This window comes from Ailuropoda melanoleuca, chromosome 11, assembly GCF_002007445.2.
Source record: "Ailuropoda melanoleuca isolate Jingjing chromosome 11, ASM200744v2, whole genome shotgun sequence".
NCBI lineage: Eukaryota > Metazoa > Chordata > Mammalia > Carnivora > Ursidae > Ailuropoda > Ailuropoda melanoleuca.
The window spans coordinates 59,785,885-59,810,414 of record NC_048228.1 but is presented as its reverse complement, the minus strand read 5'-3'; the positions used below and the strand labels follow the sequence as shown (position 1 = coordinate 59,810,414).

The 24,530-nt window shown below is 34.7% G+C and overlaps 1 non-coding gene across 3 annotated transcripts in view; it reads left to right on the top strand.

Moving 5' to 3' along the window:
- Positions 1-23,622, top strand: part of LOC105241479 — a 104,735-nt gene extending 81,113 nt beyond the window's left edge. For 2 of the 3 annotated variants that reach the window (XR_004628892.1, XR_004628894.1), the window contains 4 exons: positions 1,715-1,902; positions 11,911-12,085; positions 14,624-14,750; positions 15,306-17,352. This is a non-coding gene — a transcript (uncharacterized LOC105241479). Of the gene's footprint in view, positions 1-1,714; positions 1,903-11,910; positions 12,086-14,623; positions 14,751-15,305; positions 17,353-22,094 lie in introns of those variants that run through there. The other variant, XR_004628893.1, reaches the window with a different exon arrangement.
- Positions 23,623-24,530: the final 908 nt, after the last annotated feature.

The following is a 24,530-nucleotide window of genomic DNA, read 5'->3' as shown; positions in this document are numbered from 1 at the left end:
AGTATGGCAGAGTAAAACTACATTCATGCACTTACAATTCAGCCCCAGGCCACACATCTTCCATATTTTTTTTTTTAAACCAGAGTTTTACATTTGATCCAGAACAATCATGTAAATATGTGGTAAATTTTCAGAAAGTTTACTTAGAACTTATTGAATACCTTTGAAAGACCTATCATGAATAGTATGAATTTCCCTTTCAAGTAATGCAGAATAGACAGCCACTCACTTGGTATTAGAGAGTTGCTCTGGGAATGTCCCACTGCCTAATTGTCAATGATGATGAAAAAAGGGGTGCCAGATTGGAGCAGTGGATTGGACGTCAGACTCTTGGTTTCAGCTCAGGTCATGATCTCAGGGGTCACGAGATCTAGCTCTGCTCAGCAGAGAGTCTGCTTAAGGATTCTTTCTCTCTCTCGCTCTGCCTCTCCCATCCCCCTATGCTCTCTCTCTCTAATAAATAAATCTTAAAAACAAAACAAAACAAAACAATGATGATAGGGTGCCTGGGTGGCTCAGTCGTTAAGAGTCTGCCTTCGGCTCAGGGCCTGATCCCAGCATCCTGGGATCAAGCCTGGCATTGGGCTCCCTGCTCCACTGGGAGCCTGCTTCTTCCACGCCCACTCCCCCTGCTTGTGTTCCCTCTCTTGCTGGCTGTCTCTCTCTCTGTCAAATAAATAAATAAAATCTTAAAAAAACAAAACAAAACAATGATGGTAAAATCTGAATTGTAAACATGCTTTATTTTAACTAAATTCTCTCTAAAATACCTGATAAAACAACACTTTGAACTGTGCGTGTATGTTTGAAAAAGACCTGATGTTAAGTTCCATGACAGGAAGAAGAGAACATGAGGACAAAGCATGACTGGGAGCACAATGGAAGTAAACAATATCTAAAGGGAGTATATATGTGATTAATACATATACATATATATACATATACATATACTTGTATATGTATAAAGAAAACATTTATTTTATACACACATGCACATACATGCATCCATATATTTCTTTGAAGAACAGATTTTGATACTGAGAGTGGTCCTAGAGAAGCAGAATCTTCAGAATGTTTTCTAAATTAGCTGAGCTATTTTTGGAGTTGGCTCTCTAATCAGTTTTAGAGGTACTGTTGACTATTTTCAGTAACAAAGAGAGCACGGATTAATTCATGATATGATATGGAATAGAGACAGGCAAAGTATCACCTTTGGGTAACTCCCAATGAAATACTTAAAAGAAACAAAGCTCTAGATGACCAAATACTTGTTAGCTTAGAACATTTTTATCAAACTGAAAAGTGTAATGAAAGTAGCTACTTGTTCCTAATTGAATTTGACAAAATGAAGAGGGAAAAGGAAAAAAAAAAAACATGAACTCAAAGCTTCCAATTCCCTACTCAAGCATCATATAAATGATATAAAAGTTTCTATGTCTTCTCTGAAAAGCCAAACCAAAAATACATTAGCTCCTGTAGTCTTAGAGATGAGATTGCTAAAACCCAAATCTAGATTAACTGTAAGTGGCTGAATTGTGTGCAAATTGAATCGCCAGCCTTGTAGGGTGTCTACTGTTACGGTGAGGAACTTGCCTGGGAAAGTTTGGAAAATGAAAACTGAAATGGAACATTGGGAATATCTTGATGAAGCTGGGAACATTGAACCCCTAAGTTCTGATGAGTTTGTTTGTTGTTGTTTTTTTTTTTTTTTTAGTAGCAGAAGCTGTCCTACCACCCTTGTCTGAGGAAGTTAACCCTGCTTTGCCTGAGGAACCTGTAATGGTCTCCACTGAGATAATCTCCTTGTAAAATCCTGCTGATTTATATCAGAACTCATTTCTAGCACCTCTCATTGCTTCTACACCTGTAACTACACTCAATCCAGCAGGACCTGAATGTGAGGTAAATGTATGAAACATGAAGTGGTGAGCTACATTCCAAAAGAATTGCATGAGTTTCCAACTTACATGGATAGACAGAAGTCTGAGGGATTTGTATGGGAGTGATAATGAGGATATAGGGTAATGGTGGAAGAAACATTAAGTTGGATCAGGTTGAAATCATTGACATAACCCATTGAACAGAGATTCTGGATTCAATGTTAAGCTCAGGGGTAGAAGAAGGGATCCAAAGGCTTAAGGGGACTGGAATGTTAGAGTGGGTTTATCATAGAAGACTTGCTTACTCACCCTGGTAAAAAGCCAGGGAAGGTCCCAGGAATACACCTTTTACCACAACTTTGAGGAATACATTTGTGAGAAGAGCCTTAATATCCTTGGAGAACTTTCTGGTTGATCATTTCCGTAGGACAGAAATTCCAGGGGGAAACTGCTGCCACTGAACTGAGATCCATAAATGCAATGAGGATAGTTGGATCCTGGGGTAGCAGGGTCAAGTAGTGGCACTTCATCACCAAAGTAAATGTGGTTACCATAATGGGCAACAGAGTCAAAGCAGTAATCAGAATAGCCTGAGTCACTAGACCTATGATGTTGTCTAGCTGATCATGGTATCCTTAGAAGTGAAATAGAGGAGTAGTCTACTAAATTCATTTGTAGTTTGTATAAGTGGAAGAGTTCTAGGTCAAGTGAACAGAAGTAAAGCTGGAATCATAAAAAGAAAATCACAACCTCTAAGTCAATTCCCAGATATGAACTAGTTTACAGATCCAGAACCACTTGATTAAGGAGGTAGGGAATACTTAAGTTGGACTCCGCTACACTGCCAAATTTCCACACTGTCAGTCTTTCTCCCAGACTTGTCCAAAGGGACAAGCATCCTATTACCAGGATGCCTGTGCACTGAGGAAAAAGAAATAATAATACTTTTCAGGGAATATTGGGCACTTGTTCTGAACTGATACTAATTCTGGGAGGCCCGAAATGTCACTGTGGTCCACTAATCACGCTAGGGGCTTATAGAAGTCAAGTGATTAATGGAATTTTATCTCAGATCCATCTCAGAGTGGATCCAGTGGGTCCCAAAATCCTGTGATTGTTTTCCCAATTTTAGAATATGTACTTGGAATAAACATAAGAGCAACTGGCAGAATCCCCACGTGGGTTCCCTGATCTGTGGAGTGATGGCAATTCTGGTAGATAAGTTCAAGTAGAAGCCACTAGAACTGCCTTTACCTAAGAAAATAGTAAACCAAAAGCAATACCACTTGCCTGGAGGTTTACAGAAATAAAGTGCCACAATCAGGGTCTTGAAGGATGCAGAGTGGTAATTCCCACCACATCCCCATTCAACTTGCCTGTTTGGCCCTTGCAGCAAACAGACAGATCTTGGAGAATGACAGTGGATTAGGACATAAACATAACCATGTGGTGATTCTAATTGCAGGTGCTGTACCAGATGTGGTTACCTTGCTTGGGAAAATTAACACATACCCTGGTGCCTGGTTTACAGCAATTGATCTGACAAATGCTTTTATCTTGATGCCTGTCAGTGAAACCACTAGAAGCAGTTTGCTTTCAGCTGGCAAGACTAGCAATACACCTTCACTGTCCTACCTCAGAGATATATCCACTCTCCAGCCCTATATCATAATTCAGTCCATGGGAAATTTAACTGCCTTTCCCTTCCACAAGACATCACAATGATCCATTACATTGTATTGATCACATTATGCTGATTGGACCTAGTGAACAAGAAGTAGCAACTCCTCGAGACTTATTGGTGAGACGTTTGCCTGTCAGAGGATGGGAAATAAATCTGAAAAAAATTCAGGGGCCTTTCATCCCAGTGATTTCCATAGTGTCTGTAGTGTGCGGCATGTCAAGATATTGCTTCTAAGGTAAAGTATAAGTTGTTGCATCTGGTCCCTCCTACAACCAAAAAAGCAGGACAGAGCCTAGGGGATGTCTTTAGATTTTGGAGGCAATACAGTCCTTCTGTGATTGTACTACTCTGGGTACCAAGTGATTCAAATACCTGTTAGTTTTCAGGGGGCTTAGAATACAAGAAAGCTCTGCAGTAGTTCCAGTCTGCTGTGCAAGCTGCTTTGTCAGTTGGCCGTATTATTCGGCAGACTCAATAGTGCTTGAAGTGTCAGTGTCAGAAAGAGATGCTGTTTTTCACCTTTGGCAGCCTCTTATATGTGCCGACCCTTAGGATTTTGGAACGAAGCCTTGCCACCCTGGGCAGGGAGCTCCTTTCCTTTTGCACTTGCTAGAGGGCCTTAGTGACAAAACGTTTAGCCATGGGCCACAAAGTTACCATGCACCCTGAGCTGCTCAGCATGAACTGGGTGTTGTCTGACCCACCAAACCATAAAATTGGGTGGCACAATGGCACTCCATCATCAAATGGAAGTGGTATATACACAATCAGGCTCAAGTAGGCCCTGAAGAGACATATTAGTTTACTGGGAGGATTTTTGCTCAGCAGTCTATGATGGATATCTCAGAAAGGAGCTGGAGTGGGGCAGCTATCCGCTTTTAGGTGGTGGCGGTATACTGCACAGAGCAATCTGTAGCTAGGCCTCTTCTCTCCTTCGTAGCTAACTGATTGTAGAAAGCTCCTTAATAAGACCATAGATGCAGGCTCGGAGAGACCAGGGACTATAGCAGGGGTGCCGCATGAGGAAATGGCCCAAATAACCAGGGGCCTCACTCCTGTTGAAGGACAATGGTGAACAGAGATCCTGTCAGTGGGCAGAACTCTGAGCTGTGAATCTGGCTGTTTATTTTGCTTGGAATGGGAAACAGCCAGAGATTCAATTGTATACCAATTCATAGGTTGTGGCCGGTGGTTTGGGTAGGTGGTTAAGTCCTTGGCCTAAAGACTGGGCCAGTTCATTTCTTCAGGTTGATAAGCAAGAAGTAGTGGCAGACTAAAGCAAAAGTCAAAAGACTACCAAATAGTCAAACAAAATAAAAGAAAACAACAGTAATAAAACATCTATAATTGCTATTATAAACATATGCTATATACTTAGTATATACCGAACACTTCTCCAATTTCTTTAGCTGCATTAACGCAATGCCTTCTCACAGTTCCATGAGTTAGGCCATCACTGAGTCTTCTGAAATAGCAGGTCTGTCTGTTCTTTTTAATTATAGGGAGACAGGCCTCATAAATCATCTGTTTTCCTCACAGATGGGTGAAACTTGCTTACATATCAAAATGTTTTATGCTTTCTCCCATCATTCTGCCTCCAAATCACATATTACAAATGTTCACATAGTAGAAAGGCCAACTAATTATGTTGTGGCCCCACGCTCCATCAAAACTCACTCGTAAGCAAAAGGAAAGAGAATTGTGATGACATCTGTAGTGATTCTTATTTCTTTTTTTCCTCCTTCTCTAAATATGTACCGTATTTGTAGCTTAGCTTTGATTACCGGTGATTAGTGATTATCCACTCACTTTCACATTAAGTGCAATTAATTGTTAGCAAAAAGTTTATGACTCTCTGTAGAATAACGAAAAATGAAAATAAAAGAGAGAGAAAGTGAGAGAAACTGATTTAGTTCCCTAAACGGTTAAAATCTGAAAAATGGATTTCCTTATGTCTTTTTGGCAGAAATTGAAACTAAATAGAAATGGACTTTGTTCTGAGATACTATCAACTCCCCAAAATTATATATTGATTGATTTTAGGATTTTTTTTTGTCATAGGTAATACATTTTCTGTAGAATAAATGTCTAGACTAGATATTTCTGATCATCCTTAGTAGGGACAAATGCGTAAATTTAAATTTTCAAAATTAAAATTTAGGAAGAAAGAAAATAATATTCCTATAACTAATATACTCTCTCATGGCGTTCTGGCATGAAGAAATGTGTGAATACACACATAGCTCTTCCGTCTATGGTCCTGCTTTCTTCTAAGGAAATACAAATTCAAATGCCATAATTTTCATATATATTTAAAGTATATAGTGAGTTTTTACCATTTTCCATAAAAAGTAAAACTGCATTTTGTGATAGTCACTTTGTGTGCATAATCATATCTCAGGGTTTCATTTTCAATTGCCTCCAAAGATTACCGCATGCAGTGATAAAAATTTATTGAATTTCATTATCTCTATACCCAACTATACTTAAAAAAATTCTGTACTTTTGAATTTTTTGAATAATCCATTCAACCATTTTTTATTTTTTATTTGCTATGTGCCAGACTTAAAAAAAATAAGGTACAATTTCTCTCAAGAGGCTCATAAATGTAAAGAATCTGTTCCATTCTACTACGTACTATATATTTTTTTCTTCAAATCCTATATATATATATCTTTATTCAAATCCTCAAATTTCATTTAAGAGGCTAAAACTTTATACAGTTGGGGAGGGAACCAATTGGAGTATCCAACCTGCAATGTACAAGAATTAATGTTGAATGGTCAAAGTCAAATATAGTTCTGCAAGTTTTTGTTGGAACAGAATTGTTGCAAGAGAGTGTCAATGAGTTCTCTCAGGTGAATTGAATTATGCATTATTGTTTACTTTAAGATCAGAAAGAAAAAAAATAGCCTTAATTCTATCTAATGATGTAGGATTTTACTAAGGCAGCTTCTTAAGCATATATATGAAATTGAAATTACCATGTGAGTGATAATTAGAAGTAACAGGTAGGAGTGCTTGGTGGCTCAGTCTGTTAAGCATCCAACTCTTGGTTTCAGCTCTGGTCATGATTTCAGGGCCATGATCTCTGGGTCATGATCTCAGCTCCTGAGAACTAGCCCTACATGTGAGTCTGCTTGGGATTCTTTCCTTTGTCCTCTCCCTCCCCCTCCGCCCCTCTTCCTAGGCACTGGAGTGTGTACACGCTCACTCTGTCTCTCTCTAAAATAAAATCATGAAAAGAAGAAGAAGTGGGGCACCTGGGTGGCTCAGTCACTTAAGCATCTGACTTCAGCTAAGGTCATGATCTTAGGGTCCTGGGATGGAGCCCCACATGCTCTCATGGCTTAGTTATAAACTAAGGAAATCTAAGTTTAGCAAAGTTAAGTACCTAGATCTAGATCATAGAATTGCAGTGCTTGGGATAAATACCAAAGTCGGTGTTGTTCTCCCATGATTTATTTGCTTTAAAAACACCAGAAAGTATGTAGAAGCATTTAAACAAAATATCTTACCTTTAATTCACAGTCCATTCTTCTATCAATGAGCACTAATTTGATGGATCTACTGTTAATCTTAACACTTCAGTCCAGGCATTCCTCTATAATTGTAGCAGTGGAGCCTATTGATTAAGATTTCCGGTTTGGAAGACAGATTTCCTGGATTCAAACCCAGCTCTCATACTTAATAGTGTTATTTTGGGCAAATTATGAAAATGTTCTACATTTCAGTTTCTTCCCTAATAAATGGAAATAACATAGAACCTACCTCATGGATTAGAGATGATGATTTATTAAGTCGAGCATTACACAAGTAATAAGCATTAAGGAAATATTAACTTTTACAATTTTGTGTAGAAAGAAGAAAAATGAAAATATATTCATGTTTGCTTGCATGTTCATGTAGAAACAGTAACACAATGAAAACTAATAAAAGTATCTACCTACACGGAGAGTAAAAACAAGACTCTTGGTTATAAACTTTTATACCGTTTTGACTATACATGGTTATTTGAGTCATTAGTGAATATTGCCTTGATATAATTAAATCTAATTTTTCTAAGACACTGTGATATATTTTCCCTAATCTAGACAAACTTTTACATTAACTATTGAGTTTTATGTATAACATTTATTACAGTAAAAAGTGTTTTTAATAGAGAGGTAAATGGTTGGATCATGTGATACATATAGTTCTAAACAACAAATAATAAAGTAGAGAAAAAAAGAAGTCAAGTACAGGGGTGCCTGGGTGGCACAGCGGTTAAGCGTCTGCCTTCGGCTCAGGGCGTGATCCCAGCGTTATGGAATCGAGCCCCGCGTCGGGCTCCTCTGCTGTGAGCCTGCTTCTTCCTCTCCCACTCCCCCTGCTTGTGTTCCCTCTCTCGCTGGCTGTCTCTATCTCTGTCAAATAAATAAATAAAATATTTAAAAAAAAAGTCAAGTACAACAAAACCGGAAAAGGATATGAAATTTATAATTCATTAAAAGTTTACTAAGAGCTAGCAAAATCATATTATTAAGTGAAAAAGTCCAAACTACTATAAAAGTCAGTGCAAAGTATTAAAAAGGAATTTTGTGAGTATGATCAAGGAAAATATAACTACTGTACTGGGGTAGTAAAGATTCATATGTAATATACTATTGTAATGTTTTATCTAGTCCTTCCCATTAGGTTGATTTATTCAAAGACTGTATAAGAAATTTTCAGTGCATTGAGAAATGGCAAACTTACTTAAGGGAGAGCTAAATTCTTCTGTAAAGTAAGATCCTGACTTTTTGAGAAGTAAGAAACCTCAATTAGGTGGCTAAGTAATAAACAAATAAAAGCAATAAAATTAAATGCCTTTGAAAAAGAGGTAGCCAAAATCAATCTCAATTGCCTTGATGTGTGTCTCTGCATGTGTGGAGGGAAAAGAATGCTGACAAGTTCTCCCTATCTCAATGGAACAAATCAAAGTAAATCATCTTGAAGGAAGACTTTAGCTAGACAGAGAAATAACAAATTGAAACATATTTTTGACTATCATGATAATAAGGCATTGTCCCTGCAAGTCTTTGAGATGGCAACATGCAAAACTACAAATTTAATCAAGATAGCTTAACCACCAACAAGCTTCAGAGCTACAGATGAGGTCTTATGATTTTCAGGGTTTCTACGGACACTGCTATTCTGTGATCCTGAAAATCAATAGTAAATAACAAGTCACTACAGTATTCCAAGAGTTTATCCTGTCACACACACACACCAACACACACACACCTACTATATAAGAGTTTTATATACACTTTTTCCTAATAGCACCATCTTTCCAATTAATTTGCGTCATTTATTACACATGTTATTTGACAATAAAAAATAAAATATCATTATAGAAATCAAATTTGACAATTAGAATTTTTATTTTCACCATTTATAGGTAGTTAATTTTTTTTGTATAGAACTAGTTTTTAAAGGACAAAATGTCTGATTTGATTTTAAGCTTATTACAATTCCTCAACCAAAATAAAATTCTAGTACTCAAATTTATGAAGTTCTAACAGCTCTCATATACCAAGGATATTTTCTAATATTTGTTTCTCAGTATGATTAGCCTTGTTAAGTCAAATTCCTCTATTTTTGCAACAGTGTCTTTTAGACCTAACCTAACTATTTTAATGAATGGTGTCTTAAAATGTTTAAATTCTAACTTCCACCTTGTTTATCTGGAATTTCTGAGGTCTCAAATCATCTTAAATGAAATCTAAGGTTCTAAATTCTTAATTTAGTTTTTAAAAAATTTTGCAAATCACAAAGAACACTTAGGAGCTTTACTCTCCAATCAAATGAGATATAATAATGAGCCCCTAAGAGCTCTCAGAGACATAAAAACCATTCATAGTTTTCTTTCCTCACCCTCAACACATCCAGACAGAGCTCTGAAAGTCAAATGATCCTGTTACTCTTATATTTAGTTTTCTTCTATTTCTGCCATACCTCAGCTTGCTAGTAGCAATTACTGACAAGAAAATAAAACTATTAAAATGATATTCCTGTCAAAACAGCTTCAGAAAATTGCCACAGAACAATGCAGCAATCTTTCAAATTTACCCACTTCCTCCATGCTCTGGTTCTCCGAATGATCTGCCAACAATTGTACTTTAATAAATACATCATAAGACAAACAATAAACCTATTAGGATACATGGCATATAATGTGGAATTTTTTTCTTTCCGAAATGATGTTTGACATCCTAATTTTGCTTTGGAAGGAAGAAAATAAGAAATAGAAATAAAGAATGAATGCAATACTGATTAAAAAGTCTCATTTTTCCCTCCGAGCTACAATACAATATTTGCTCTGATTTATTCTTATCCACCTAATCACAGAAAAAAAACCTGGTTTTATAAAATGTTTACTTTTTATGAGCATTTCTATTTTACCAATAGTTGTTCCCTTTGTTGACCATACTGCCACATTTTACAATTCCAGGAGGCACATCTTGCATTGTGATTTAGGGCATGTAGTGCATATTCTTCTTAAAAGGATAAAGATTAATTTTGATAGACAATTGATTTTATTCTAAGTAGCATGTTATTGTTGTACTGACAGTACCATATGTTCTCATTAGTCAAAATTCTCAACTGCCAACTATATAAAGGTGTTAAGTTTTGGAAAGTAGTACGTGGGGGAAGTTTTAGCAACATGACAAGCACAGGTGAAGCACACCTTGCCCTTACCTGTTAGGACAAATAGAAATGCTAGATAAAACAATTAAAATAAAAGCTAAATTCAAAAGAAATGGGTAGCCTCAAGTACTAAATTAAGGGAGCACACTAAGACTAAGTCCTAAGACAAAGGACAAAGATGACTTTGTGGTCCACTATGAAGGCTTCAGATCAAGATAGAATATGGGAGGAGAGATCTGGATCTACAATGCCCACTGAAAAAAGGAAAAACCTGTTATTGAGCCCACATGAGGTGCACCATCAAAATCCAAGCAACACAGTGCTCCCTTAACTCAGGTTTTAAAACAAAGTCTATGTCTCCCATCAGCATGGGCCAAGTGTAAGGAAGTTTGCAGTGTAACTGGAATTCCAGATGAAAAGTAATTTTTAGGAAATCAAGGCCCCCATCAGGACCCATATGTGTGCTGGGGTCCAAACTTTCATGGATATTTCTAGTAAAAGAGATTTTTAGGGAAATTGAAAGTGCACCTCTAGGAGAATAGCTAACTAGCATTTGTTATGTGTACTTTGGAATAGTATCTTAGAAAGAAAAACTAGTTTGTGTAGGGCAACATGAGTAGATACTAAAATATACTTTATTTTTTAATTTAATTTAAAATCACTTAGCCAACACATGGTACATCATTAGTTTCAGACATCTAAAAATATACGTTAAGTGAAAAAGTCAAGAAACAAAGACATTCATAGCATGATACAATTTATAAAAATAAAACTCTTGTATTCAAAATGTTACATATAGGTCTTACAAAGATGAGTTCATAGCAAAGGACGTGTATCAGATCTATTAACATGACTGCTTGTGGTAAGGAAGAAATGTGAGTTTGGATTTGGAATTTTAGGGGGAAATAAAATAATAACAATTCTCCCAAAATAAATGAGGGTCTATTAAGAGACTCTACTATGATGGAAGGCAACAAATAACTCCATAAAATTATAGCCAATTAAATAATACAATAAAATAAAACATTAACTTCTAAATAGGGGGTAAGAATGAATATCGTGGCAATTATAAAGGTATGTGTTATGTAATTTAAACTTTATATTATGGATTTATTATTATTAATTTATATTATATAATGTAAAATAATATATTATATATACTTACATCATTAAAGAACAACTAAAACACTACATATCAGACTTGTGGGATTCTACCTAAGTGCTAACAGAGAAGTTCTACTTCCTATATGACAGCACGAAGTACTCTGCAGACCCATTCTTCTCAACAAAACTGGTCAAGTTTATTTTTTTAAATACATATTTAACATCTCTGGGGCACCTGGGTGGCTCAATGGTTAAGCATCTGCCTTTGGCCCAGGGCGTGATCCCAGGGTCCTGAGATCGAGCCCTGCATCGGCCTCCCTGCTCTGCTGGGAGCCTGCTTCTTCTTCTCCCACTCCCCCTGCTTGTGTTCCCTCTCTCGCTGGCTGTCTCTCTCTCTCTCTCTCTGTCAAAAAAATGAATAAAATCTTTAAAAAAAAATCTGAAAATGGTCCTAAAGGCATGCAACAAATGAAGAAATATTTATTCAAAAAAATTCAAATAACAAATTTTAATAAAATCAAGACTCTGTGTTCTTCAAGCCAAGATGTGCTCTCTCCCTCCCTGCTCCAGCTCGGTGAGATGGAAACTGCTCCAGGATGGGGCAGCCTAGAACACAAGACTCCTTCCCACTCCTGGCTCAGAGGTGGAGGGCTGTCCTCTGGGGAGGAGCAGGCCGTCAACATTTCTCATCCTACCCCCAGCCACCTGTTGCTGAAATGAAGTTCCAAATGAGAGGGACCAAGAGGTGAGGGCTCCTTTTCACCCATTTATTCATATTAACATATGTAATTTGGGTTTACTTTAAAGAGCTCTAAAACTCCATGATGTGATTCTACTACAGTTTAATCATTCTGTTTTTGGTGGACATTTGAGAAGTTTCCACTATGCTGCTATCAAAAGAACTGTTTCAATCAACAGTCACTTACATGATTCCTTTGCACATGTGAATGAGATTTTCTATGGTTTCTTTTTTTTTTTTCCATTTATATTCAATTAGCCAACATATAGTACATCATTAGTTTCAGATGTAGTGTTCAATAACTCATCAGTTGCATATAACACCCAGTGCTCACCACATCATGTTCCCCCCTTTCTACCTATGTATGGAATTGTTCGTGTTGAATATGTGCGTGTTAAACTTTACTATATACTGACAAGTTTCTCTCAAAAAGTACCCACTTACATTCCATCCAGTAGTTTGTAAGAGTTTTCAGTGGTGGAAACTTAATGAGTCACGTTAAACAATGTGTTTGGACTCCACAGAATTCATTTTTGAGTCAGTTTTGTTAATTTTGCTAAAACTCATACTCTGAAACAAAACTAGGAATTTACAGATGATCTATCTATCTATCTATCTATCTATCTATCTATCTATCTATCTATCATCTATCTATCATCTATCATCTATCTATATCCATCTATTTATATTTACAGATTATACATACACAGATCACTGTAGATAGATATCAAAAGATGAAAATAAAAACTTTATATAGTTTATGGATTCATACATTTATCATAGTTATAAAAAATTAATGAAAATAAGAAGCAAAGAGTTAGAGATCATGTTTTCCTTGGTGTAAAGTAGTGTGGAGTGGAACTGGCAGATATGCAGAAGGCTCCAACTCTATCTTAGATGTTTTATTTCTTAAGAACAAAGTAAGTGAAAAGAAATCATAATAACCAATGAAATTCTAAAAGAGTAGGAATCAGAAACCTGGCTTTCGAGGTAATTTAATGAACATTGTTTTTCTTTTATAAACATGTTTAACATTCTCAGTGAATTGTAAAGTGATTGTGGAGGCAATACCTAGAATGAGAAAATGGTATAGTTGTTCTTCACCCATTGCTTTACATAATGTATTTATTATATAGATGCTTAAATACACATCTAATTCCAATTAAAGTGGATGAATACAAATCAGAAAATGACACTTTACCACTGTTCATTTTTTAAATCTCTATAATTCAAGTATTTGTCTGGGAAAAAGAAAGTTTTTTTGTTTTGTTTTGTTTTTTTAATTTTACTTTTTACTTCCAGAAATATTCCAACTTACACTTATGATACTTTTAAAAAATGGGATCTTTCACTTTTAGGACAAATCACTATATAAACGGGGGATTTTATATTAACCTCTGTCCAGCTAATTTTATTACTATTAGATGTGGTTGAATGTATCTATTGACTTTGACACTGTCAGTCAGAGTTGTAAATATGACAGCAACAAAGCTTCTGTGGGTCAATCAGTCTCTATAGTGATTTAAAAAATGCCAGTTTAGTGTGAAGATTAAGTGTATATTTTGGATAGTGCATAGCAACTGCTACATCAACATCACGTTCTCTTCTCAGCCTCCTCCAGTCTAGCATACTTCCTCAGAAACAAACCAGAAAATATGGAGTTGACCGAAAATTTCAAGAATAAAAAATCACTAGAATTCACAGCACTGAGTAGAATGACAGAGGGTGAGGTGATAATGAGTATAGATTTTAGCGGGGTGACAAAACAGGACTGCAGGATTTTTCTCATGATATTAAAGCTCTCAGGAAGACCTGGGGATCTGCTTTGTGAATAAAAACATTGAGGTACATTAATTAGGATTTTGACTGAGAGAGAGTGTAAGGAAAGCAACTATGAGATACTATAAGGTCACTTTTCTTGGTTGGTGTAATATTTTTCCTAATAGGATTAAAGCATATCTCTAGGTTCAAATCAAGGTGTGGATTATAAAGGGATAAAAATGTTTAGGGACCTTTATTATGTTTTCCTTACATTTTTGTTCCATTGCATTTGCTAGTTAGACTGAAGTGAAAGTAATCAATCAGGCATGGTATCGTTGTTTAGAAACATCCATAGATTGTTGTCCTATATATATATATTTTAATTTTAATTTTAATTTAATTTATTTTATTTTATTTTTATTTTTTTTAATTTTAATTTTTTTTATTATGTTAGTCACCATACGGTATATCCCTGGTCTCTGATGTAAAGTTTGATGATTCATTAGTTGCGTATAACACCCAGTGCACCATGCAATACGTGCCCTCCTTACTACCCATCACCAGTCTATCCCATTCCCCCACCCCCATCCCCTCTGAAGCCCTCAGTTTGTTTCTCAGAGTCCATAGTCTCTCATGCTTCATTCCCTCTTCTGATTGCCCCCCATTTCTTTATCCCTTTATTTTTAAGTAAGCTTATTTTCAAAACCTAACTTTACATATTTATTTTAAGCAGATGATTGATGGAATAGATTCTGAACTTTAATATACTTTCATTCTAATCAGAAGAGATTCCGTGATATTGTAAAAAGAGAAAAACTACTGCATCCCCGATTTTGCTTCAACATATAGTGAATTCAGTGCTCAGTTATCATGATCCAGTCTCCGTAAGGACAAGATTTTGAATAAGCAGGTATTACCATGGGTATTAAATATAAGCATTTGTTAGTTTCACCAACTACTCAATTGTATGGACATACTTCTTGTTACTTTAAGAAGCCATATTGTCAAATGATAATTTTAATTTTTGTTTGTAGGCTAACACATATTGTTATACACATATGAAGACTTTTCTAGCACTTTTTCTTGGCTTCTCCATTTAATATATATTTAAATCCCCCACCTCAACTTCTTTGGTTTATCCCTTGTGTCTCTGACACTATATTATAACAATTTAAGCCTTCTTCATATCCACACTTTGGCAATTGTAGCCACTCCTAAAACTTAAATTTTATCACTTATCTGATGCTTCTTAAGCATATGCATATATTACAAAAATAAAACATAAATAGAAGTTGATGTAGATATCACATAGAGATATAGACATGTAGATATAAATATAGACAAGCATAGATGTATTTTGTATTTCAAACTGTCAATATGGTATATTTTTTGGATATATCAACAGTCAACACACCTAAAACTGAATTAACTCATGCTCCTCTCCTATTCCCATCTAACTCCACAGACCTGCTTCTCTCCCAATTGCTGACTCTGCTTTGCGCACGACCGCCTGCCCCAATGAGGAACCTGCGATTTTCCCTATCCTCACCATGACCATGAATCCAGGCCACAAAGTCTTGCCTGGACTTTGTGCCATGTCTCTCCTTGTTTTGCCTCCCTCCAGTTTCATCTATTCAGTATAATATCTGCCAATGAGAGTGAGAGACTTCGAAAATGAAACGTGAATCATGTTACTCCCTGTTTATGTTTCATTGTTTTCGAGTTTCCTTGGGAGTAATGTTCAAACTCCTCACTATAACTTGTTGGACTGTTTTGTCATTGGCATATGTCTCCAGATTCATGTCTCCTCACTTCACCTCTCCACTTTAAACTCCAACAAGTCTTACCTTTTAGTTTTTTAATCTAACTAGCTCTTAGCCTCCAAGACTTTTATATGCCAATAACTAACCGTATTTGGAATATTTTCCCATTTCTCTGCTTTGCCTAGGTAACACTTAGGCGTTTTTCAGGCCCAATTTAATGACCATTTCCTCTAGGATGATTTCTCTGTCTTTCTAGGCTCAGTTAGGTCCTATTGTGTTCATCCATGCTATCTATCCCATATTTGTCCTATCAGAGCACTTAGGCTTTTGAAATTGTCTTCTTGACTGAGATTTATTTTCGGTAAAAGCAGGAGCTATATTTATCTTTCTCAGGGTTCTACACCCAGTACCTCAAACCTTATGTGGTCCACAGATGATACCCAATAACTATGTTTTTGAATGAGCAAGTACATGATTAGCTAAAGGAATATACTGAGTCATACACTTCTGGATACTTAGGCAAAAGTGAAACATTTGTCTATTAAAAAATCATAAATGAGCACTGGGTATTATATAAGACTGATGAATCACGTATCTGTACCCCTGATCCAAGTAAAACATTATATGTTAATTAATTGAATTTAAATTTTAAAAAATCATAAATGATTAAAATGACTGGATACATGCGTTTGTATTTCAGTTCATTCAAATATTTTTCATAAATTGTTGACAGATAAATGAGATAATTTTTCCCCAAAGTACTTCATAAAATTGGAATTTGGAGTCAGGTTTCTATGCTTTTTTCAGTTTAATTCTCAGCTTCTTTTGCTCAATTAGGTTTCATTTCATAAAACTGACATGCTGAAGGATGAAAATACATTTAGATAAATAATACAGAGTAACAAGGATAATTCTTTAATATGTAGTAGCTATGCAATAAATGTAAGTGGAATGGACTAATGAACTTGACCTCTCAATATTAAACACAGTTATTGGAGCTAGCCAGTGGATTTCAATTTGTATACCATTCCTGGTCAGTTGTTAGAGGATGTCTTATACTCAGTTAGGAGGTGGATAAATACAATAACATGTGATGATTAGCAAGGAAAACTATCATGATTAATTATTGATGTCAAGCAGAGAGGTGGGAAAGAGGATTGATGGCACGTCTACCACATCTATACCATTATGAAATTATGCAATTGTTCAATAAAGAAATAAAAACTAAAGTGAAAAAACAAGGGTAGCTAGCATAGAAGGGTAGAAATTTGGGCTAATAGTGCTTATGTATATACGACAAAATGAGAAAATTGTGGGATTATACACATAATGAATGAATGTTGATGCTTTTTAGAGAACAAAAGCATAATTTTGTTTCAATAATTGAAAAACTGAGGTTGAGATAAAGATTAATACGTGGTGATATATTAATTATGGCAGATGCAGGACTTGAATTCTGATATTTTTTTGTTCTCTGAGTAAAATGTACTTCACAGCATACAATAATTTTTCAAAAATAAATCTCTAATGAAATTGGTTGTATTTGGCTAATTCTTTGTATGGAATTCATTCATAAGTGATATAGTCTGCTACTACAATGAACCTGTTTATGTAGTTATAAATTGCCTACATAGCAGCTCTTACCTGAATCCTCAAGAGACCTTTTTGAGCCCTAGAGATGGCAACCAGCCAATGACGTTTATTTAACTGCTTTTCATGGAGTCACCACAAGAGGTGGCAGTGTAGCAATATTACCAATAATGCCCTTCATGAATATTTATAATAAGTAAATAAGTTTTTTTTCACATACTTTGCTGAATTGTTTTGCTTCTTTCCCCCATATGAGAGATCTCGAGGTTAGGCAAATTCTGAGTAAATATTAGACTTCATAAATTGTACAAACAAGACAAAATGAACTTCTTTTAGATGTCTGAATGGTGCAGGCTAACCAAGATTTATTAAATACCATGTCAATATTTTGAAGAGAAATCTAACTTTACTGAAATAGCAAGGAAACATCCTGTATATGTGATCAGGGCGCTTAATGGGGTTTATTGCTTATTGTCTTACAAAAGCACAGTATGTAGAAAGCGATGATTAATCAGAATCTATACTGGGCCAAACCACACTAGTGATCTGATTTTATTTTAGTTCCATATTTGTCTGTGTACTTTTGCTTATTATAAATAGGAAAAACCACTTATACTGACTGCAAGTTTAAATGATATCACCAGCAGATGCTTCTTTTTTTGAACTATAATCTTTTAAGGTCACTAGAGTTGTATAAAATCAGTAAATGAAAGGGGTTTTTTGTTTGTTTGTTTGCTTCATTTGTTCCAATTTCCAAGCATAATTTTGAGTTATAGGATTTAACCAATCTAAGTTGCAGATGTAATTCAATATGGGAAGCCAATCTACACAAGCATCCAAAGTATATATCTTATCAGTACTTGTGATCTGTGGTAGTTTCCACTCAGTGGCTATGGTCATGCTCAAGAGGCCACGATTTCAAAAGATTTGCCGTTAAGTAGACGTGAGGGTAGAGAAAGACACAAGCTGTGAAATTTTCAACACAGAAAGGTCATGATTTTAGCAGAGATATTTTATTCTGTTATCTTTCTTGTTTCTAAGTTAAGGTAGAGATATGTTTGAAGTCATATGTGCTATGCAAGAAAATGTCTATAGAGAAGCAACTTTATTTATTTCATATCTTCACAAAGCAATCTCCAACCTAGGGGCATCTAGGTATCTCAGTGGGTTAAGTGTCTGCCTTCAGCTCAGGTCATGATCCAAGGGTCCTGGGATCAAGTCCCATCTAAGCAGGTAGTATGATTCTCCCTTTCCATCTACCCCCATCCTCTGCCCACTCATGCTCTCTCTTTCTCTCTTCTTTCTCAAATAAATGAATAAAATCTTTTTTTTTAAGCAATCTCCAATCTAATTAATACATGAGATAATATGAACAATTGTTAGGCATCTTCTTTCTTTGCTTCCTTATTTTTTTAGAAAAATCTCATTTTCTGCCTTAATCAATTCTTTCCTGCTGAAAAAAACAGGGAAAGGGTTATGAAATGTGCAATATTAAGGTCTCCTGAATTTGCTTCTACCATTCCAGAATTATTTTCATTTTATTATGGTAATACATACCCCTCATTTCTGTGAAAAATACTGTTTCTGTCCCCATGAAATGATACTTTCTTAAAGGACTTCCAGTCATAATGCTTTAACAGTCTAGCTCTCAATTTGGGCCAATAGCCCCAGACCTTGTCAACTAATCACTTCAGTCCAATGGTCAGAAAAATTATGGTTAGACTTATGACTCAATCCAGGTCAGTCACATTCTTCCATGGAATATGGTATACTGTATTAAAGCTTAGGAAGAAAGAGGTAGATAAAGTCTGACTGCAGTAGGAAATGATTTAGCCAAGCAACGTAAAAAAGAAAAAAAGATTGGGAGAGGTGGAGAATCTTAACAGCACTTGATAATTTCTGTTTATCTCCTGTTAATTCTTTGAGTCACCACAGGATCTTCCATTTGGAAGATGGAAAATGCCATTTTCCACTTCAGTTAGTTCATTTGGATTTCTGTCATTTGCAACCAAAAGTATTCTGACCGGAGCAGCTATTTTTCAAGATACTTCTTTATTAACACATAATATCCTTTAAACATTTGCAGATGATATTTTTAAAAAACACTTTCCTTGATTATATAGAGAAATACAATAGATAAGTCACAAGAAGTAGAGCAGTCTAACATACATAATAATCATGTTTTAGGTACTTTATAAATATCAGACTTGGAAGAAGAATTACAACTCAAAGTAAAGTATATTGCAAAATAAATAAATATGTTGAGTTGTAATTCAGATATAATTTTAACTTGATAAAACTCTGGGTCTTTCTTAATTCAATTTTCAACACCACATCTACCTTTCTCACATGCCATACTCTCCACCCAATCCCAACACAAATATGGAGTGAAAAAAAGTCAGTTAGTGCAGAAGGAAAGAAATCAAAAGGAAAAAAGATGTTCAATGGTAGGGACTTGTAAAATCAAATTCAGAAGGCTGGTGGGGACGATCATCAGAGAAGTGCCAGGTTCTGTTTCTACATGGAATTGAAGGAACGATCAAGTCAATGACTGTGTATTTAGAACTAAATGTATTAAGAGTCCACTGTGGAACATAAGAAATGGCATTGTAGAAAGGATTCAAAGGTAGGAACCAGTTGAGATAAACAAATTATTAAAGTAATGAGAGTTTACTAAACAAATTTGGGTGGTGTTAACTTTATTATGGATGACATTTTCTATGGCTAAGGCACATTTGGGTTTATCATTCTTTGGTTTTGTTTTCACTTTGTTGCATTCTTTATTTTGTTTGTCCTGACATATTTTTAAGAGTTGAAATACATCTATTTGATTATATTTGAGGATTTGAAGTGTCACTAATTAAATGAGCAAGTAAAAAGAATAAACAAGATTTAGATGCTAATTTTGTGGAACAAGAAAACTATGTATTGTCTCTCACATCAAAAACTCTGTTAGTGTTGTGTAAAGCCAGTTTAAAGAAACATCTTTATTTTGTAATGAAGAAGATGCTAAAAGTAATTAAATGACTAGACCAATGGAAGGTACTTGTGTATTTTGAATTAGAAAGTTGGTGCTAGGGACACCTGGGTGGCTCAGTCAGTTAAGCGTCTGCCTTCAGCTCAGGTTATGACCCCAGAGTCCTGGGATCAAGTCTTGCTTCGAGCTCCCTACTCATGGGGAGCCTGCTTCTCCCTCTGCCTGCTGCTCCTCCTGCTTGTACTCTCTCTCTCTATGACAAATAAATAAAAATCTCAAAAAAAAAAAAAGAAAAAAAAATTGGTGCTATGTTCATAATAACAATTTTTTAAAATTTTAAAAAAGAAAGTTGATGCTATTGATAAGCAAACAAACAAAATAATGACTGTGATATTGTGATTATTTTTTCAGGAGAAACTTTGGTTCAGAAAAATAGTGTCAAAGAAATAGGACAGAAACTTCATTAAAGGAAGCATTGTAGTAGTGTTCAATTCTACATTTTCAATGTTTCACTGCCAATTAGAAAAAAGCAATGAGATAAAAATTCCATCAAACCATGGGAGATCAGTTTTGCCACCTGTGTGGAAGATAAATATTTTTAGGCCATATTGATGGGCATTCATAGTGAATGAAAAACAGTTCTTGAACTTTCCCCCCAATTTATTCTCTCTATTTTCCGTTAAACAAATTTATTGAGTCAGAAAGCCTAGTTGATTTCTGCCTGATACACATCCAACATAATGAATTTCAATTGTAATTATTCAGAAAACCTCAATTCTTTATTAGTGTTTCTTTTTTATGTTCAGTTTCACCCATTATCATATTTCCCATTCTTTATATTCTCTTTAGTGAGTATGTATGATGATGATATTTCTTGATTCCATAGCATATATTTAGCAGATATTTATTCTGGAAAATTTAAAAACCAAATAAATGAACATTTTCTGTTGCAGTTTTTACTTTTTTCATTTTTGTTGTGTTTTTTGGTTATTTTTTTCTCAATGTATAATTTTCCTAAGAATATAGCATAATTTTTTGGAATTATAGTAGCCACATTTTACTTATGGAAAGAAAATAAAAAATAGTAAAACTTTTCTCAAGAATGCTTATTATATTATATTCTGGTCACCATGCTAAATAAAATAAAATAAAATAAATAAAATAAAATAAAATAAAATAAAATAAAATAAAAAAGACCCCTAACAAGAGTTGCTATTGCCAAATGCATGTTTAACAATGGGGATATAAGTTGTAGCAGAAAATGAAAACAACGTAGAAATATTTTTGAGTAATGGGAGAGTGGGAAGGGGATGATAGAGAAGATTGTTATTCAGTCAACAGTCAGCACACATTATCTTTGTCACAGACAGAGAGAGGGACAATAAAGTCTTCCCCAAAGAGACTCAGAAAGCATTTTGTAGAAGACATTCACTTGCAGAACATTTCAACAGAGCCCTTAAGAAAAATATAGCTTCAGTACTATTTTTATTTTTTCCACAGATTGTGTAAAGTCATTAGAATCAGAAGTGTGATTAGCTAAGGAAAAAAATTTATTAGGGTAAGGAAAAACATATTGAAAACAATTTTTAAAGAGATTGAAATCTGTACAGCAGCCTGGACACCAGAAAGGAATCATATTTATTAATACATTTCTCTGTGAGATATGAAATAATATAGAATATGTCAGAAAAAGTAAACCTGACACATTTCCCTGAAAAATTACAATTAAGAATTTGTATAACCTCCTTATTAAATATTGATAGTGGTCATATAAACATACAAGAGTTGTGAATGTATATTCTCTGAAGTCATTTTACTAATACAATATTATAGTATGACATAATACAGATTAAATAGAATAATTATTATGTAGGAAGGTATATGGATTTAATTATTTTCTCTAAACCATACTTTTTCTCAACAGATTTGTTATTGTAAAACTATACGCAATTAAACTTCCATGAAGATATTACTAAGAAATGGCAGCTAAATCTGTTGGACCCAATCATCACAGATGGTGACTCAAATGCGACCTTCAATTTTGTAAACGCTTAAGTGTTCTATTTAAGATTGATTTTAGTTTACTATTCATAAAATAAAACTCTCTTAGGAAATTGCCCGTCTTAACTGTAGAGTTGTTTAAAAATAATAGTTTATTTGAATTGGCTATAAAGTTTGTATAGTTAGTTTTATAGTTGTATAGTTAGTTGTATAGTTTATACAGTTTTAAGTGGCTTAAATAGTTTAGGTAACAATGGAACCTTGCAGTCCATGAGACTTGTCTTACTGATGAGATAGGTGTAAACTATAATTAGTACACAACATATAATTATTAAGTAAGCTTTATTAAAGTGATAATTTTAGAGAACTTAATATCACTGTCTTTCTTTAAAGGGATTTTTTTTTGGTCAATTTTTTATAGCAGCACTTTGTTACATATCATAGCTTTAAACACTTTATTCCATTCATGGTGTTCAGTTTAATGCTAGGTTAGGCTACTACATGATTAAATTGTCACAGATTAAGAAATATCAAAGTTGGTCTTAGTAAGGTTTTATTATATTACTATTTATATTTATACTAATATATTTATTATGGTGCATATCAGATAATCTTTTCTTTTAAGGGAGAAGCTTAAAATGCTTAAATTTCCACCTTCTCCAAGTTAGAAAATTGACATATTCATGTGAATTTTCTTTATAGGAACTGGCATTGGAGACCTCAGCATTTTAATGCAGACATCTGTTGAAAATGTACACAATTAAGCTCATGGCATCCCAATGGAACCATAAATAGAAATGTTATTCAATAACTATTTTCAAGTTCATGTGTTTAAGAAGACACAGATTTGTATTTTAGCTCTGTAATTTCAGGGAGACCCTTAGAGGTCGATGGCTACACGCTGTTCTGAAGCTCTTTAACTACCAAGTGTTATGTTACCGATTCTCAGTGGTACTTCCAAGAGTAACCAGAAGAGAGCATCCATATCTCAGACACACGTGTGGCTAAATGAATAAGGCACAGAAGGTCTGACACACAGTAAACCCCCTCTTTCTGGGGAAATGATGAATTTCCTGTGATCATGCTCTCATGGCTTAGGAAATGACTGGAGGGTAGTTGATATTCCAAGATTCAAGCGTCTGGTGTTCAAATAAACCCAATTTAACTGTGTCCTAGTTCTACAAATCTGTTGTCAAAACAATTTAGGCTAAGCAGTATAGTCATATACTTATTCCAGGGCACAACAGTCCACTAATCTAATTACTGAGTGGGTTCTAAGAAGAAGAAAATTAAATTAAGAAAAATTGTTTTGCATAGCAGTGATTTATAGCCTACTTTACTTCCCAAACTCGTGACAAGTGTGAAATTCAAGGCTTTCAGATTATGATTTTTAAGAATAAAATAGCAAAACATTTATATAGGAAGAAAAGAAAAAAGATATTAAAAGAAAGGCAAATAACATAATCATCTATTACTTTTTACAGTAGTATTTAAATAATAATGATAATAATGCTTTTTAGTCTACTAAAATAAAAATTCTATTATTTTCCAAATATAGCAGACTTTTCGGTTTCCATTTTGTAGTGGAGTATCATTTTAACTTTTTGTTTATGCACAATATTTGTATATTGATGATGTGCTTTTTCCTATTATGTCTTCATTTCCAAGTCCTGATTATTTAAATCCCTCTGTGCTTCCTACTCCATGAAATTAATCCTTGGTACTTGAATCAGAATAGAATATTCTCTCATATATCTCACCTAAATTAGGTTGGGTTATCTCAACAGAACATTGCATACTAAGCTATAACTATATTAAATACATAAATCAAAAAATTATTAACTGTAAGTTGCAACATTTTCAGGCTTAAAGCGTATTAGAGATGCTGCTGCAGTTAGAGTTTTACATACTTTTTACTGAAGGAATTTTTTTAAAAAGTCTTACAAAATGCTAGATGAGTAAGTGGTTTCATAATAGAGTAAGTAATTAAATTATTTGTGAAATTATTTTTCTCACTCTACTAGAGTGTCCCTTCCTCCTTCCTTCCTTCCTTCCTTCCTCCCTCCCTCCCTCCCTCCCTTCCTTCCTTCCTTTATACCTTCTTTCCTTTCTTCTTTTTTTCTCCCCAACTCTAATATCCAGAAATCCTAGTTCCCTGTGAAGTGGTTTCAGGATCATTTGCCTTCAACCAAGTGCAGCACTGCTTCTTAACATGTATGTTTTGGTCAATGATCTGATGAAAACTATAGACTCTTCACAGGAAAAAGCATATGAACATAAAATGTTTCTTACACTTTTATAGAATTAGAAGATTGCTCTCCTAAGCCCAAATATGGACACCATAGTGACTGATTCATGA